The 18,042-nt window shown below is 41.7% G+C and overlaps 1 protein-coding gene and 1 pseudogene across 1 annotated transcript in view; one reads left to right on the forward strand and one right to left on the reverse strand.

The window, feature by feature from the left end:
• PRR12 (proline rich 12) overlaps nt 1-18,042 on the forward strand; it is a 638,795-nt gene that overhangs the window by 19,695 nt on the left and 601,058 nt on the right. The window lies entirely within an intron of this gene.
• Nucleotides 8,554-9,379, reverse strand: LOC146809346 (autophagy protein 5 pseudogene; annotated as a pseudogene).

The following is an 18,042-nucleotide window of genomic DNA, read 5'->3' on the forward strand; positions in this document are numbered from 1 at the left end:
CCCTTCTCGATGAACGTGTGCTTTACAAATACATGTTATGTTACGTAATCTGCCTGAGGCTTGGAAGGACGGGCGACTAAGGTTTTTATGTTAGTGCTGCAAATCATGGTAGCTGGCTGATCACTTCTCCATAGCATCCTGCCTGCACCTAGTACAGTGCTGTTATTCTGCTGGGCTCCTGGATCCACTAGTCAACCTTTACTTGCTCCTCACTTAAGTAGCATCCACGATCTCAGGAGGAAGGCATTCTTGGACTAGTCACTCCATATGCTCTCTCTTCAGGCACGTTCTTACGCAGCCCGTTGGGTGAACAGTAAGCAAACTTGGGTAGCACACCTTCTCTCTACTTGCATGGGTGGGCGTGCAGCACCAAATAAAGTGGTGGTCGCACTTAGATGAGATCTGTATATGTCCCGGCATGGTGTAATTCTTTAAGTACTATACCAAGAGGTTTAATAGTTATGCAGCTTTTGGGAGAACAGGTAGGAGTGTAGCTTCCATCAAAATCCAGATGATCAGCCTCTTGATACGTAGGCATGAACTGAATAATGATTCCAGATTCAAGCCAGACAGTTGAGAAGCGACCTCCTTTGCACGAGGGGAGTGAAGGCACAATGGCTATGAAGAAAACTCAACCCTCTTGGCGGTATGAGGATGGTCGAACTGACCAGTGACCGTCCAGGGATGAACTATGTCAGCCTGACCATAAGGAGGCGCTGGGACCGTTTCACTGTGCTCTTTTTACCACAGTGCTCAAGAGGGATCCTCCTTGCTTCCCTCATTCACAGAAGTAATCGATAAATATTGTATAGTCTAGGGATGTAGAGAGCGGTTCTTTTAGTTTAGTTCAACAGGCCACTGCCTAATACATTGAAAGAGTTGCCTCTAGCGTTGTAACGCTTTTAAATTCATATCTGTTTATTGCTGTGGAAGTGTATGATCTGGAATGATGTAAATTGTAAGGGAATATAATGGAGCAAAGCGTGAGTTTCTATGTGCTGTTTTGTTGCAGATTACTTGTACTCTTGCAAGTCTAAGTATATTTCACAGGGGAAGCTGCTAGTTCCAAACCCATTCACTCTTTATACTGCAGTAATAAATGATCAACACTTGCTACTGGGCCACATTTATTTGTATCTGTCTACCGGTCTGTCTCTCTTTCTGTATGTCTGTCTATCTGCCGTGCCTGGTGGCTAAGTGGACTAATGGACTAATGCATCCACCCCAGGTACCTGTGTTTGATTTTATGCAACAGGTTGAAGCCCCAGTGGGCCCACTCAGCCTTTCATCCTTCAAAGGTCAATAAAATGTGTGCCAGAGAGTTGAGTAAAACCATTCAGTGTCAAGATGCCCCAAGGGGTGAATGTGTGCTTATGTTATGTCTCTATCCTGAAAAATAATCTTTAGTTAACGTTTATAGAAAGAGCAGTTGGCCAACATGTGCCTGACACACAACTAAGCAAGCATTGTCAAAACCAATAGGTCTGCTATTAGCCGTCCGTCGTCATCCTCTTTATTTCGGCCCAAAAATGGCCATACAATTGCATGCAAAGACAATAATCAAAAAACATAATACAACCAGGTTAAAGACCCATATTCTCAAATAAAACACAGTTTATGCCATAAAAGTGTAAAGTGCTAAAATTAGGTCTCAACTCATTTTAAAACAGCAGGGAATTACATAGTTTAACTGCTGATTTTAATAATAGACCCATTCTGAAACATATTTCCTGAGAACATATTCACTGCCAGTCTTTTAACTTTGTCAATACTTTTTTGTCATGGTTTTTAAAAAGCTATTTTTGGGGAAGCTCCTGGGCCCTTGCAAATAAAACAAGCATTGGAAATGCAATAGGTCTCGTATTTGCGAGAGTTAGAGCTATTTACGTTGCAAATGTTTTTTACTTCTGTGTATTTGAGTGGAATGGGTGTATGTGGTTTGTTGTGGAATTATGTGATATGGAGTGGAATTATGTGGATAGTAATTATGTGGTATGTAGCGTATTGTAATTATGTGGAGTGGCATTGTGTGTTATGGTGAGTAATTATGTGGTATGGTATTTTGTGATGTGGAGTGTTATGTAGTGAAGTTTAATTATGTTGTGTGCTGTTGAAGCTTGTGGTGTGATGTGGAATTATGTTGTGTGGATTGTATGTATGTAGTGCGTTATGTAATTGTGTTGTTGTTTTGTATTATGTGGTTTCTTGTTGAATTATGTGGTTGACTTGATTTTTGGGACATGAAACTGTGTGGCGCTGTATGAAATTATGCTGACTGTAATTATGTGGCATGGTGTGGAGTGTGAGTATGTGCACTGATGCTGAGGTGGTACTGAACTGTGGTGCACTGATGTGGATATGTTGCTTTGCTGATGCTTAGGTGGTGCTACACTGGTAATGAGCGACACTGAAGGGGTGCAGACTGTTTCTGATGTGGTGCTGTTCTGGTGTTGAGTTGCTGTTGATTTGACGGTGCACTGGTGGTGGTGCATGGATGCGGAGGTGATGCTGTGCTGATGCTAAGGATGTTGTGGTGATGCTCAGGTGGTGCTGTGTTGATACTCAGGTGGTGCTGTGTTGATACTCAGGTGGTGCTGTGGTGATGGTCAGGTGGTGCTTCCCTGGTGCTGAGTTGGTGTTGCACTGATGCATATGTGGTTCTGCATTGGTGCTGAGGTAGTGCTGCACTGGTGCTGAGGTGGTGCTGCACTCTTAGTGAGGTGGTGGTGTGCTAATGCTGAGGTGGTGCTGGCTATGGCAGAGGTTTTTGCTACACTGGTGCTGAGGGGTTACTCAGCTGGTGCTGCACTGATGCGCTGGTGCTGGGTTGGTACTGCACTGGTGGTGCACTGATGCAGACATGGTGCTGTGCTCATGCTTAGGTGGTGCTACACTGATGCTGAGGGTGCTGAGTGATGCGGTAGGGTTGCTGAGTGATGCAGTTCTGGTGCTGGGATGGTGCTGCACTGATGCAGAGTTGGTGGTGCTGTACTGATGAGTTGGTGAGGCTGTGCTGATGCTGAGTCTGTGCCTCAGTGGTGCTGCGCTCGTATTAAGGTGGTTCTGCACTGGTGCCGAGATGTTGCTGACAATGGGGGAGGTTCATGCAAGCTGCGCTGGCCTCCTGACGAGATTCCTAGAACTTTTATTTTAGTTTTACACAAATTAAGCACTGAGCTCACAGTTTGTCCAGCCCTGAAAGAATCTCTTTCTCCTGCTCCCTTTGACTGGCTTTCCCAGTGCATCGGATGGCAGGTCCAAACTAGTACACCAGCTCACCTTGCCACCGTTTACATGATTTCACTACAGAATGATGGCATGAGGGTAAGCAGTGTGGCAGTCCACGTTTTTTATTAGCAATTACTGACTTTTTTAGTTTCAGAAGTTTTAAGCAAATTAAAAAAAAAATGTATATACATGCATATGTGGAATATTTAATATACACTTTTCAAGTATTTATTAGAAACTAAAACAGTATACGTAGTTAAAACAATTTTACACTGGGGGGGGGGGGTAGGTGGTTAAAGGGCTTTATAATACATTGTATACAGGGTATTCCTAGTAACAGTTAGAGAAGAATTTGTGATATGCAGAAGTACATACCATTTCTGATAGGAAACGAATGATAACTGCAATGCAAGCTAAGAAATGAATTAGATAACTTGACAGCAATGATAAAAACAATGCATACTGCTGGAGGGGTGGGGCGCCTGTAGAATCTGGTCGGTACATAAATTACTGGAGATGCACTTTTATATTATGTGATGTGCTTTGTAAGTCCAATTTCTAGTGTTCTCTATGGACTTAGAAACAGGACAAAATATTGCCACCTACCTTGGAAGTTTGAAGTAGCACAAAGTGCCACCCAGAGGATAAGCTTCAGGTGGTGGAGAGATGCACATGGTAATTAGGAGTCCCACGAGCAGGCTGGTTATCCAGCGAATGTTAATTCACCGCTCATTCAAACTTGCTGTGATGCATATCGCGAGGCAGTAGATAAGGTGTCTCTTTCAACAGAAATTCTATCTTTGGTGTGAGGAAAGGGCTGGTGAAAAGGTGAGCTTCCGGATAGGCTTACATTTTTTTCTGTAGAATTTCCCAAATTGGATGATGCATGACGGGTAAAAAAGGTGCGGGCCACTCCGGAGTTGGGTACACTCCCTGCTTTTATTTTGTATCTGCAGAGAACACAACGTGTGGTGTCTCTACCGGAATTTGAGCATGTTACATTGTCATGTAAGCACTCGCCCACTGTCTCGAAAACTGGGTCATGTATTTATTTGATCAAAAAGTGTGACGATGGGATGTTCTAGAAAAAAAAGCATTTGGTAATGTTGTTAAAGCGGAATTTGAACAGAACTCGTTCACTTGACAGGAGGGATTTCTGTTTTGCTAGTAGAATTGAAAATGCTTCCTAAAAATGCATTCCATGTTGATGATAAAGCAAAGCAGCAATCCTTCCTGTTATTTATTTATTTTTTTAAATACCCCAGCCGGGTGAAGGTGTTGTATTTAGATAGCAAGCCCCTGGAAACGCATTCCCTGAATTCAATGCGCTGTGAATAACGGCCGGTATAACGAGGCCCGGAGTAACCTATTTGGCATCTGCTATGATGTTTTTTTAATGGAAAGGCACCTACCTGGCTCTTTTGCCCTATCCTCAAGGCGGCTGGGAAACATTATCTGGAGCAGTGTTGTGTCTTCCAAGGCAATAGGGGAGACGCTTTTATTTTCTTGTAATGCGTGGGACAGTCCTGCTTGTGGCTCACATGCGGCTGGGTAATGGCATTTGCGGCAGGGTTGTCTCTTGCGGTGCAGCAAGGGAGATGCTTTTGCTTCTTTTGTGCGCAGGACCGTCTCGTGTGTGGCTTATATGGGGCTGGGTAACCTGATCCCGAGCAGTTATGCCTCTTCCGGTGCAGAAGGGGTACAACGAAGAAGTTGTAAGAAATAAAGGCAAGCGCTCTAAACCGCCCACCCGATTCTAGATGGTTGGCATCTTACATCCCTGCCATATCGGTATATAAACGCCTGCATTGCACGTTTACTTTTCAGTAGGAAACTGACTTAGGGCATCCCTAAATGAGTTTCTTACTGAAAAGCGCAATGCAGCATTTATTTTTTATTTAATAAAATGTTGACAACAGAGTCAAGCACATTTAAAGAGGCTCCTTTCTAGTTTCACTAATTAGCAGCTTTGCCGGATACACTGAAGGGCAGACGGGGAGGATGTGCTGATAGAAGTTAGCTAATTAGCAGCAGTAAACAAACTCATGTAGGGTGAACACAACATTTAAAAACACGGAGAACACAAGCGGAAAGCAACAATTAAAAAGTAAGACAATCCCGGCGGAGCGTGGCACGCGCGCTTGGCGGGGGCGGGGGAGCACATTCCAGGCGGGGGGGGCGAACCCTTGGAAGTGCGCTGCCAAACGGATTGCATGGCGGCACGATGCGCGTGCTAGCCATGCAATCCGCTTTTTGGGAGCACTTTTAAAACCCCCTTACAATAGCCTCGCTTTGCGATCGCTTACGCGATAGCAAGGCGAGACCTAAAAATAAACAAGCATTGGCATAGCCAATAGGTCTCGCCTTTGGGACCTTATAAGTGTTTAGCCATGCAACAGTTGCATAACTAAATACTAGTAATCGCGGTAAAGCGTGGTGCGCGTGCCCGCGCACATGCACTGTAGCTCTAGGCTGGCCTGGTAGCACTTTTTGGAGCCCTCTCAATAAGTCTCGCCAGACCAGCGCATGCGCTGGGTCAGGCGAGACCTAAAAAGGGGTAAGAAAGCAAGAATCACACACATTATTACTATGGTAGTCCCCAACATCCAAGGGAACTACTTTGTTGATGTGCAGAATGCTGTCACTCAGTGAAGTTAGCCAGTGGGTGAAGTGTGCTGAACCATTGCCCCATGTTCTGTAGTGGGTGAAAGGAAAATGTGAACAACACAATAACATACCAATAGATGAAGTGGGTCCACTAAAAACCCATGTAAATATATTACACATATAACTTTAGTAAAATCAAACTGTCTTGGCTAACGCAAGACCTAAAAGCTGTGACATTTCCACCGTTAAGATACTTATGCCCCTCAACTCCCCCCCCCCCCCCCCACCCCATGAAGTGTGAATTAGAAAGTACGTGTGTGAGTCTGTTTGAGTGATCCAGTTACAAAGTTCACTCAGTCGGCCGTCAAGTCATTCAGTATTTCCGCAGACGTCCCTTCACCAGTTTACATTTCTAGTTACAGCGTGTGAGATCGTGGGACTGAGGCTTTAGTGTGTTGATTTCCTTATCACGTGTTTTTCTACGGCCCTAAGTGCTCTTTGCATGACATTGACTTGATGTTCTGAATTGTATGGTGGCGTTCCGATTCTTTTCTTCTGTAACTGCGTTTGGGCATTTAAGTATTGTAATCTTATCATTGGTACAACATTAAGGGTAGAACAAATGTTGTAATTTGCAGTGTTTTCCATTATGCCATGTTGAACATATAAACAATTTGTGGCCAAGGTCATTTGGTGTTGTGCCTATCCTTTAACTGACAAATGTTCAATATTTTTAGGTTGATTTGCAACTACGCAGTTCAACTGCTGTCTCCCTCAACTTTAACTGAAGTGAATTTTATATGATATCCCAATGCCTCTTTTTATTTATTTGTTGTCAATCAACTGTTGGTGCGTGTATTTTTTTTATTCGATAAAATGTTGTGATAATTAATTGTAAATGGAGGCAGTAAATAGGTCCAGATATCTCGAGTACAAGACTTTCTTTTGAGAGCGTGTGTACAAGTGGGTGGCAGCGCAGGTTCTTGTCTATTTCTGCTGTTTGTAATAAAGCATCTTGATTCTGATGATCCCGTACATATGCAAGAGCGTTCAAGATGTCATATCTTAGAAAACTTTACAGGTGTATTAACCAGTCACAAGCGTCCATGTTGTGATTGGTCAACATATCTTGCGTATCATGAAAATACAATGTTAACTAATCAAACGATCACCTAACATACATACATGGGTGTATACGTGTGTAAAACCATTTGTTGTGGAAACTCCAACCTAATGATTACTACATACACTATTGCTAGTTCTGCATTGTGTGTGTTGGTTTATAATATGTGTATTGAAATACATTTATGAAACTAGTTTGACCAAAATCTACAAAACCGGGAAAATACACAAATGAGGCAGAACGGAATGTCCCTCCCAGAATTGACAGATGTTTTTTTTGGGGTGAGAAAGTTTCCTTTTGGATTCTGATTTAAACCATTGAAACCCCCTTTGTATAAGCCACCCCTGATCATAGTGTACCAAATTTGGCATTATCAAAATGTGTGTCCTGGTCTATTTTTTTTATTTTGTAAAGTTCGGTAAGAGGGGCTCAGTTACTAGCGATGCAAACAAAGCTTTTCCCCTGGACTGTTGTTACAACCATCACTACACAGGTGTAAATGTTCGCTCTGTAATATATTTATGTAGTCCAATCAGATAGCTGCAAAAAGTAATGAAAATGCTTACCACTTGATGTCAATCACATGGCCTCCACAAATTTAGCTAAGGTAAACATAGGATTTAGCAACCTTATTGCAGAGTAGAAAGGGTTGTAAGCTGGTCTTGTTCAAGAGAATCCACCTGATTCGTTGGTAGAAGAGAGTTTCTTTATTCCAAACTATAGGACCAACAACAGCAGGAACATCCAAGCAAGGTAAAAAACCACAGACAACTGACTGCCTGATAATTCCAGAACCCACCTGTGTTACAAAAGAACACACATGTAGATTGCACCACGAGAGATACACTAAATAAACCCAATACTACATTTGTTTCTTTTTTTTTTTTTACCCCAAGAGAAACTATTCGATTTTACTGAAAATTTAGTTTGAAGAGGAGAACACTTACATTAACAGTTTGTATAATGCAGATCTACTGCCCTGGGAGAGTCTGCTCAAAGGCAAGTAGTGCCTCTAACCGAAGAACCTATGGCCTGTGGGTAAGAGGATTGCTGTCTTATCCAAGCAAACAACTGTTCTTGACCATGCTAACAAGCATCCTGTGAACATTGCATTCACAAACCGGAGTGATGACTGCACAGTGATTTCACGTTTTACAAAAATTGATGACAGGTTCCATGATACCGTTTTCTGGAAACATAGACATGTTTCCACTCCCTGTAGCTATAATGCACCAACAGTTATGCTAAGAAATACCCTAGTTCATTATTAGAGATACCAATTGATTGGTACCTGGGTTTCCCATTGGCTTCTCAGGCTGTGAAACTTTCAGCCTTGGAAAAGTACAGCAGACTTGTTGTAGTTAAGGTTTGGTGACAACAACGCAGAGAATCATTGGCGATGGAGAGTGACACCAGGTCGGCTGTCTTTATTTTGTGTTAGAATGGATTTTCTTCTCTGGCTTGCAACAGCAATATTTGTTTTCTTCTGGTTGGGTTGCTCCACTAAGAATGACAAAAGTAAATACAAATAAGTCTGTCATGCCCCTTGATATAGCAGTCCAAGGTGACTCGAACTGGGAAATAGTTTTGTGTGCTCAATCCGTGGGCTGAGGAATTACACTGATGTGGAGGAAATTGTCAAGGTAGCTCAGATGTTCACTTAACCACTGCTCTGGTGTCTCCAGCATGGGCCCAATGCCATAAATTACAAGCTGGTGGTACTTCTCACCATCTTCTGAAGGGATTGCAGAAGGTCAGACTTCCTTAATTAGATCGGCAAGTGTGTGTGGTTGGCCATCTGATGCAACTGGTCGAAATAACTTCTGAATGAAAGGGCGCTCAATCATGGTTTGCTGGTATATTCTAAATGAGATATATTGAAATCCGTTCTGTTCTGCTGGGTACTCCATGAGTTTTCGATTTATGGCCCAAAACTGGTCAAATGTATCATTTTGCAAACCCATCCACAGTTGCTTGTGGTGATTTGTTTTCTACATCTCATTGATGACTTGACTTATGTGCTTTGAGGTGTCTGCTTCCTTAATCAAAGACATGAAATGGGCCTCAATTGCTTCCTTGGAAGGATAGTGGAGGTCTTTTTCAGGAAAATTCTTAAAGTGTACTTTGATGTTCCAAGGAAGAGCTGCATTTGAGACATACAGGTCAATCAGCAAGCCTATAGGATAATGCCATTTTAGTGACGTTCCTTCATATTCAAACCAAATGTCACCAATATCTTCTGGTCTAATTCCTTTCTGGAAATGCTTCTTAACTCTATCAGTACACAACATGAAGTAGCTAACCCTTGGTAAAAGTAAATAGTAGGACTCTTCTTCCCGTTCTGATACCTCGTCCTGGTATACTGAGAGGGCGGTCGGTATTCAACAAAACATCTCGAAGCACATCTTCGTCATCTGTCATTATTCCAAGTAGTGATGCAGCACATATAGAGCAATTTCTTTAACCCCCTGTACGTGCCGTCCATGATTTCAGCTTAATGTCCCTACACTAAAGTTTATTTAAAGGAATATACAGACGGACTGTGCTTTAGGGAAAGTGGCGAGGCACTCCCTGAGGATGGGTAGAGGGCTTCAAAAAGTTTTAGTTAGAGGTCTATGCCTTCTTCCTACACATTTCCCTAATATTTATTATGCACAAAGTAAATCAGTAGGCGGCTTAGCGCTCTTATACGTGGTTGAGGTGGAAGATTGGTGATCTCCCATGCCACAGACACAAGAGGCCAATGACTTAAAGGAAGAACGGCAGTATCTATTTAGCTTGTAAACTAGGAATTCCCAATTCTAATTGGGCATGAGTGTATCACACTTTAGAATAGAAAGGTCTCCTGCACTATTTTAGAAATTGGGACAAACACACATCGTGTTTCATCTACTGCTTGTTCCTATTCAGAGACATAAGGCTGACTTCTTTAACTTATGGAGTGTTTTTATTTTGGAAATTTTATACGAGGGGAAGTGTCTCTCGTACTTTCTTAGGAGCTGGGTTCGATGAATGACCAGGGCTCCAAATTGACAACAAAGCCCCAAGACAGAATTTTTTGTGTGGTATGAGTTAACCATTTCGGGTTGCGTTTTATTACAGTGAAAGAGAAATAATTTCAAATGTATTAACAGCTGAATTATATCAGTCCACTGATTTTTAAAACCATTTACGTTGGGGAACATTGCTAGAAATGCAGTTTTCTAGGCCACTTGCACCCTGCATAGCATTTCCCCTTCTGACAGTCAACTGTCCAGTACTTCATTTTGGGTGAACACCCAGCCAGTTTCAAAATGCAGTCAATCTTAAAATATTTTCTTAGAAAGGGAGCGTGGGCCGAGGAAAAACCAGGCTGTCTAATACCATGGCATAGAATGTCGATTCTTCGATTACCCTACAAAGAGAATCTTGATTTCTTTAAAGAGAATAGAGGCTAATATTATGTTTGAACATTTTATGTATGCTCTCAACATGCAGCCCTTTAAATAGCACAAACACATCATAAACAAACATTCCAGTTTAGCACTTTCAGAAGAGTATATAGCTCCAAGTCCCTAAGCACATTCCTCTTTTGGGCTGTGACTAAATGAAAGATGCTACTATGGTTTGACTGAAAAGGTTCTTACTGCAAAGAATTAGCTGAAGGAAAGAAGAAATCAAGTGATAGAAAGAACCAAGTGATACGCAGTAAATAATCATTTATCTCTGTAAAGTCAAAATAAACGAATTTGGTAGAGGTGGGTGGGATAATGTTAGCCTCTGTTGTCTATAATAAAATCAAGATTCTCTCTCTATGGTATTTGGAGAATTACCTTTTCATTACAAGGCCGGAGGCTACCATTATGCCTGTTTAAAGCTCCCCAGCATCAGACTGCTCACATGCTTCACCGGTTTAAGATACAATTTCGCAAAGGTGCTAGCACTTGACTAATCTGCTGCCTTTATAATGTCTGCAAGTGTGCCACCTGCCCAAAAACATTTACTAGCCATAGCTCCCCCAGAGTAGTAAGTTCCAAATTTTGTCAAATTGATTCCAGCCTTGGACATCACTGTTGTTACCCACCGTGACATAGTAGCTGTTGATATTGCTTTCTAACGTTTTGTGTAGAAAATTACCAATTGAACCGCTCCATCAGGTCTAAACTCCAGCATTCTTTGTTCATAAACTCTCATGCAACTCGCCACACACAACTACTTGCAGTCTTTAAAAAGTGGTTAGAAAATGCTATCGGACTTGGTTTTGGTCCTTTTCCAAATGTCAAAGTGAACTCCATCTGGGGAATAAAACCTATTGCAAAAAGAGCCTTAAGGTCTGAGACTCTTCTATTAAACAGAACAAAGCCGCTAAATTCCACAATATTTGTCTCAAATAAAGATGAGTATTATCTAGCCAGGAGACCAGGAGATCAAAAACTAGATTGCCGTGCCATAGTCATATCATTACTCTAGTTGGCCGCCTAAGTCTTAGTCCTTTCATCACTGAGAGGACTAGGGGTTCACTGCCAGTAGCAAAATTTACCAAGGAATATCCTGCTGAGACACCTAATTCGTAACAATTTACAGTTCTATTGGCTAGATTTACAAGTTGTTCCACTCTTTCTCCCTCTAAGCGATTGATATAAGAAACAGCAGTGAAATTGTCCAACTGGATCAGCACCACGATGTTTGCTATAATAGACTTGAAACTCATCAAAGCATTCAGCCCTGCTAACATCTCCAAACAATTTATGTGTAAGGATTGTTCCTTCCTGGACCGTTTCCCTCCAGTCTATATCTCTTCTATCTTTTGTTTCCAGCCAAGGTTAGTTGCATCTGATTCTACAATGAACTCTGGAACATTCCCAAAAATTGCCTTGCCATTCCAGCTCTCTAGATTGTTTCGAGCCTCCTGGAACAAGGGAATTACATCTGCAAAACAAAGATCCTTCCTCAAACCTTGTAGTTTCAGTCTCTGGAGTGCCCTGTATTGCAACAGACCCGGGGAGAATGCGTGAATGGAGGATGACAAAAGTCCTACCACCCTGGCCAGATCCTAGAAAGTCACCACTTCCTTTGCTAAAACATGACCTACTTCCTTCTTTATTTTCGTCAATGTTTTCTGCATGAGACCGAGCTGGGTCAGATTTATATCCACCTGAAACCCCAGAAACTCCAAATTCATTGTAGGAGTCATGATGGACTTCTCGACATTGATAATGAACCATAAGGCCTATAGTAGATCCCTTGTCCACTTCGTGTGCTTCAGCAATTCCTCTTGATCTTGAGACCCAAGTAATTATTCGTCTACGTAAATTACTTAGCGCACTCCCCTCTTTTTCAAGAAAGCAACTACAGGGCTCAGTACCTTGGTGAAGCACCAGGGAGCTGATGACAGACCAAAGAGAAGACAGGAATTTGGTACAAAATACCTCTCCAACTGAAATGTAAATATTTCTGAGAATATACTTCCATGGGAAGTGTGAAGTAGGCATCCTTCAACTTCTCTTTCTGCTGTAAAATGCCTTGCAAAAAATCTATCCCCTCAATCTTGTGCCTGTACACTAGAAACTTGTTTAACTCCTTTAAATTTATTACAGTCTGCCAACCTTTGTCATTTCTAAGAAAATGGTACTGACAAAATCCTTCTCTGTGGCCACGACCTCGCAAATTTCCCCTTTGTGTAGCCTCCTCATCTATCAGTGTTGTTTGGTCCTGGTCTAAGGATAACTCTCTTGGTTGATGCCTTTGGTAAGGGGTGTCCCAAAACTCTATTTTGAAACCCCTCGCGGTTTGCCCATGAATACTTTGTTATTCCAGACCAGTTTTGGAAGAAAAAACATAATCTTCCCACTCCCTACCTTTTGATTTGGAAGAACCAAGTAAAGCCTTGAGGCTTATCTTGATTTCCAGCTCCTTGAGCTGTACCCCTGCTGCCACAAGTGCAAGGGGTTCGTCCTTTTTGAGGGAAGAAGCCAATGTTTGTCCGGAAGTTCCTGCCATTGCCCTGCTGGTTTTGGTAATAAAACTGGGACCTTTGTGTCCCATGGCTGACAGCCAGTCCCGTATTGTCAGCCCTACCAAAAACTCGAGTTTTAAACATGCAACACATGTTAGATTGTGCCTTACTAAAGGCATTAAACATGGAAACATACTTGCCCAACCTTTTGAAAAAACTGTTGCCAAAATGTAGACCATTCAGGCCACCCGGAGTTTCCTTGTTGGCAAGATCACTCAATGTAGGATTAATTTCATAAGAATTGCTCTTCTTTCTGCAATTAGCCCAGCAATGGCGTTCCCCAGCAGGTATAAGGCATCCTCAGCCATGTCTAGAATTCTGTTCTTAGTACCCAGGGTGTCCAACAATCTATCCTAACACTGCTTAAGACCTTTCCTAGGGTCTTTCCCTGTCTTTAGAGAACATTCAACAGCTCTGGGTCCAGATTTATAGTATTCCTGCTTTGTTATCCAGGAATGGTCTAGGGCACTCGGCCCTAAGCAAGTTATGTGTCGCTTTATCAAGAGACGTTTGTATCCAAACTTAATAAAAGTGGTCACGTGGTCCATAGGCCGGCAGTCTGAACCTCTTGGGTGCCTAATGAGAGTAGGATTAAACAGATCTGCACGCAATGGATCTTTAATAGCCTTCGATGTTGAAGGTTGCTCCAAATCCTCCTCCAGAAAAAAAGTTTCCATAGTCTCCTGTGGATTAAAAACATATTTTCCACCTTATCTTTAATTTCTCCCTTACAAATTCTTTTGTTGCCTTCAGAAATTTTCCCAGTCTGATTTCAATTTCTAGCGATGACATATCTGTAAGTAAACAAACCGCTTGGGCACACAAATTTAGCTTGTGTGTTAAGAATATTGGGCGTAAAAACAATTTCCGTATGTCTAAGACAAATGTGCAATCAAGCAATATGTGCAAAATGTCATTTCTTATTCCTAGCCCACAATTACAGTTACCATCTGAGCCAATCAATGCAGCCTTTATTTTTTCTTCCGTCTTCCAAGGATTAATCCCAACTCGGGTCCTTAAGATTTCATGTCTTAAACCTTGGTTGGGCAAATTATCCAAGTACGGAAACCAAACTTCATTTGCCCATGAGCTTTTTAACCACTGGACCGATTTTATTTATTTATTTATTTATTTTTCTTCCCTGTCATATAATCTAGGTCCTGTGATCTTGAATAAGACTGCCCTTGTTCCCTAAGCGTTCTCTTTGTGAAATCGACTACCAGGGATTGCTGAGAGAGTCTCACATTAAGGCGCGCTGCTATTTTCTGGAGGTTTCTTCTCACGTCCTTTGCCCAGCTAATGCTACTTGTTTGAATCTCCTCTCTGCACCATTGTGAGACCTTCTGTACATCCCCTGGGTCCTGACGTTTCCAAAATCTTAACAAAGACATTTGGGTCTGCACACTCCATGATATTAACCCTAGCTCCATTCTGATTGCTTGGATCATTGTGCAGCTAGGTAGTGACATTATTATTTTTAAAAATGTTCCTTCTTCCCAATCCCACCCACATTTGCCACTCAGGTAAAGAACCTCTGCCCCGTACAGTACTTGCAGGGGGATCATGGCTTCAAATGCTTTTAGCATGGGTCTGTGTGACATATCACCATATTCTTTATTACATTTTTTAAGCCCACATACTGACGACAAAGCTTTTGCTTTTTGTGCCTCCAGGTGGGTGCGCCATTTTAGCACGCTATCAAACCAGAGGCCTAAGTATCTATATTCTTTAACTACCTCCAATTTGTCTTGACCTAAAAACCAGTTAAAATTCTTATGACTCTTCCCAAAGCATAAAACCTTTGTTTTTTTCCATATTTACAGTTGACAACTTTCTATCACAGTAATTTTTAAAAGCATTTAATTTCCTTTGGAGTCCTATTCCTGTTTGATCAAGAATCACAAGATCATCTGCGTATAGGAGGCAGGGCACTTTATTACCACTCATTTTTGGGCTTGCGCTTCTTTCTACTTTTAATACTGCATGGAGATCTGCTAAAAGTTTTTGCAAATAACAGGGATGCCAAGACGCACCCCTGTCTAAGGCCATTCCCTACAGATATCTTATGAGTTAGTGACCCCTGTGTGTCTCTGATAACCTGGGCCCAATTCCCTCTATGTAACACTTTTAAAATAATCAATATGCCATCCGGTATTCCATATTTTATCATGTCTTCCCAGAGGCTGTCCACAGAGTCGAAGGATGCCCGAAAATCGACAAAGCAGCAATGCAACTTCCCATTTTGCGGGCAAAACAATGATCTGTTGTGGAATGACCTTCTTTAATTCCACCCTGCTCAACTGGGATGATTGATCCCCTTTCTGCCCAATCTTTTAATTTACCTAGTATTATTTTAGCAAAGATCTTTTCACCAATTTCAAGTAAGTTAATTAATCTATAATTCTTTGGTGCTTAAACGTCCCCTTTATTATGGATCGGCCTGATTATCGCACCCTTTCAGTCGGAATCGTCCCCGATTCTAAGATTACCGAGAACATTAGGGAGAAAAATTCTGCCCACCAGGACAGCCTTGATTTTATTATCAGAGCTGGCAAGTTATTTGGACCTGTAGCTCTTTTTAAATTCAAGGTCTTTATTGTATTAAACACATTATCTACTGAAAAATCTGTTTTTAGATCATCTACCAGGCCACTCCAGTCCCCTAGTACTTCCTCTTCAATTTCTCTCCCCGGGGTATATAATTCCTTCAGATAATCCTCCCAGGCACCCTCTTCTACCACACAATTCATTGAGGCAACTGATTGTACCAACTTCCAGAACTGTCGTATGTTCTTAGATTCGAGGTCCTCCAGCAGTTTTCCCCCACAGGTTTCATCGTGGGCTCTTTTGGTACTATAAAGAAGCATGGTATATTCTTTCTTTAGTTTGACGAGAATTTCAGCCCTGGTCTTATCAAATTGTTTACGCAGGCTACGCTCTTCTCTCCTTAATTCTCTTTTCTTGTTTAGACAGTCTATGTTGAACCAGTTTCCTTGTCTAACCAGTGTATTTTGTTTACTCTTAGTAGCCCTTGCGTCTGTTCTAAGTTCTACCTTGATACTTTGTACCACTTGATTTATTTTATAAACATACCAAGCCAAGTTTAATCCACTCACACATCCTAGATCAATGTTTTGTTGGAGCCTGATTAACCTTTCTATGTATTCTTCTGTGAACCGTGTTGTTATGCGCCTTGGATAATCCATCTGTTGTATAATTACTTTCTCACAGACAATCTGATGGATGTTTACCACCTCTAATTCTAGAATTTTGTGGTCACTGCCTTCTATATGGCTAATCCTGAAGCCCTTTATTAAAGCAAAATTCCATGCTGGCATAAAAATATAATCTCTGGGGCAATTTTGTGTCCCTTGTTTAAAAGTTTTCTTTGCCGGGCAATCTTGGGATGACCTACCGTTCAAACAAAAAAGACTTTTTGTCGCTAGGTAATTTCCCAACTTTGCATCATGCATTGAGCAAAGTCTTTCAGGAAACGTTGCTTGATTTATATCATAGGACTCCAAGATTTCCTAATACAAAAGATCTAACTGCTTTGGATTTAGTTTTTGATTAAAATCTCCTACCAACAAAATCATATCTGAATCATACTTTTCGCACAGTACATCTATAGCATTCTTAAAATGTCCCATTTCAACACCATATTCCTCCTGAGAACCCCATTGCATATATATATTTAAAATCAACATATTTTCCTTCTTTTTATCAGCAACGATTAGGGTTATTCTACAACCAAGCAGCCATTGGCATGTTACAGTGAGCTGAAATACATTTTTCACTAGTTTTGTGGATAATAATGTCAATAAGCCACATGCATGGCGGCCGGACCTAGATTGTATTGCCAGACAGTAGAATTGGCAAAACCCATCAACTACAGGGGTCTCGCCACATAGCCAGGTCTCTTGGATACAAATGATCTCATTATTTTTGCCAATTCTTTTATCCGTTCATGCTTTATTTGATTTCCTAATCCATTTATGTTCCATGAGACCAATTTTAAGCCATGTGGCAACCCCATTACCTATTCTACGTCACTAAGGAGCCCATACCCATTGGTTTCCTCTAAGTAACGCTGGGAAGGCCCTGGGGGGCTTGTACTATGGCTCCAATTCTTCCAGGAATCCTCCAGAACAGAGTTGTTTATTACTATATTAAGATTTCCCAAGCCTAATCCTACATCTCTTTCCAGTAATCTCACTTGCCTGTTTCCTAGCCCTGCGTGGTACTTTAGGAAGGCTTTCTCTTGCTGGACATTATGTTCTGCCCCTACTTCTTCGTTAGGTACTAGCCAAATCCCTGCTTTTAGTATCTCACTCTCTGCCTTCTGTATGGCAATTTTTACACTTGTACCCTGGTAAGCTCTTTTCCATCAATGGTTGATTGAAAACCCAACTGTCGGAGGTCTTTTGAACCTATTCCTTTTAAGTTGGGGGCAATGAGCGAATGAGTTAGAGAAGGGACCTATTTAGATACAACCTCTTCTTTGTATTTTTCCCGCCCCTTCCCATTTTCACTTGTTCAAAATACAGCCACCTGTTCCCTTTATCCTCCATTCCTACCAATATTGGCCCCCTGTGTGGCTGTGGTGTATTAATTCTAGCCCCTTCGTCTAATATATTGCCCAAATACGGCCTCTCTTTTAGGGAGGTAGTTATTCCCGGTATTCTAGTTATATTAGATGGTACATGTTTTATATATCTTCTCCTGGTAATTTTGTTTACTACTGCAAATACCCTTTTTCGCTAGTTTCTTTACTAGTTTCTAAAAGCTTTCTGTTCCTATTCTACTCGCTCTTTCTCTCATGATTTCAAAAGGTTTTAATTTTGGCTCTTGTTCAGCTAATCCTGAAAATTCCTCCATCTCTCCCTTTTCCCACCGCTCTAACTATACCCTTTCTTTGAGCGCCTCTTCTTACGGATCTCCCCCATTTTAGTAAGCCATGTCTGGTATAACCGCCCCTTCTTTTTACCAACACCGGCCATCTTGAGATATAAACTTCGTGATTGGCGATTGGGGGTTCTGCATTCCGGCCCCCCCCAACATTAACATTGTAACTTCCAGGAGCCCCTGG

Source organism: Triturus cristatus, chromosome 7, assembly GCF_964204655.1.
Source record: "Triturus cristatus chromosome 7, aTriCri1.1, whole genome shotgun sequence".
NCBI lineage: Eukaryota > Metazoa > Chordata > Amphibia > Caudata > Salamandridae > Triturus > Triturus cristatus.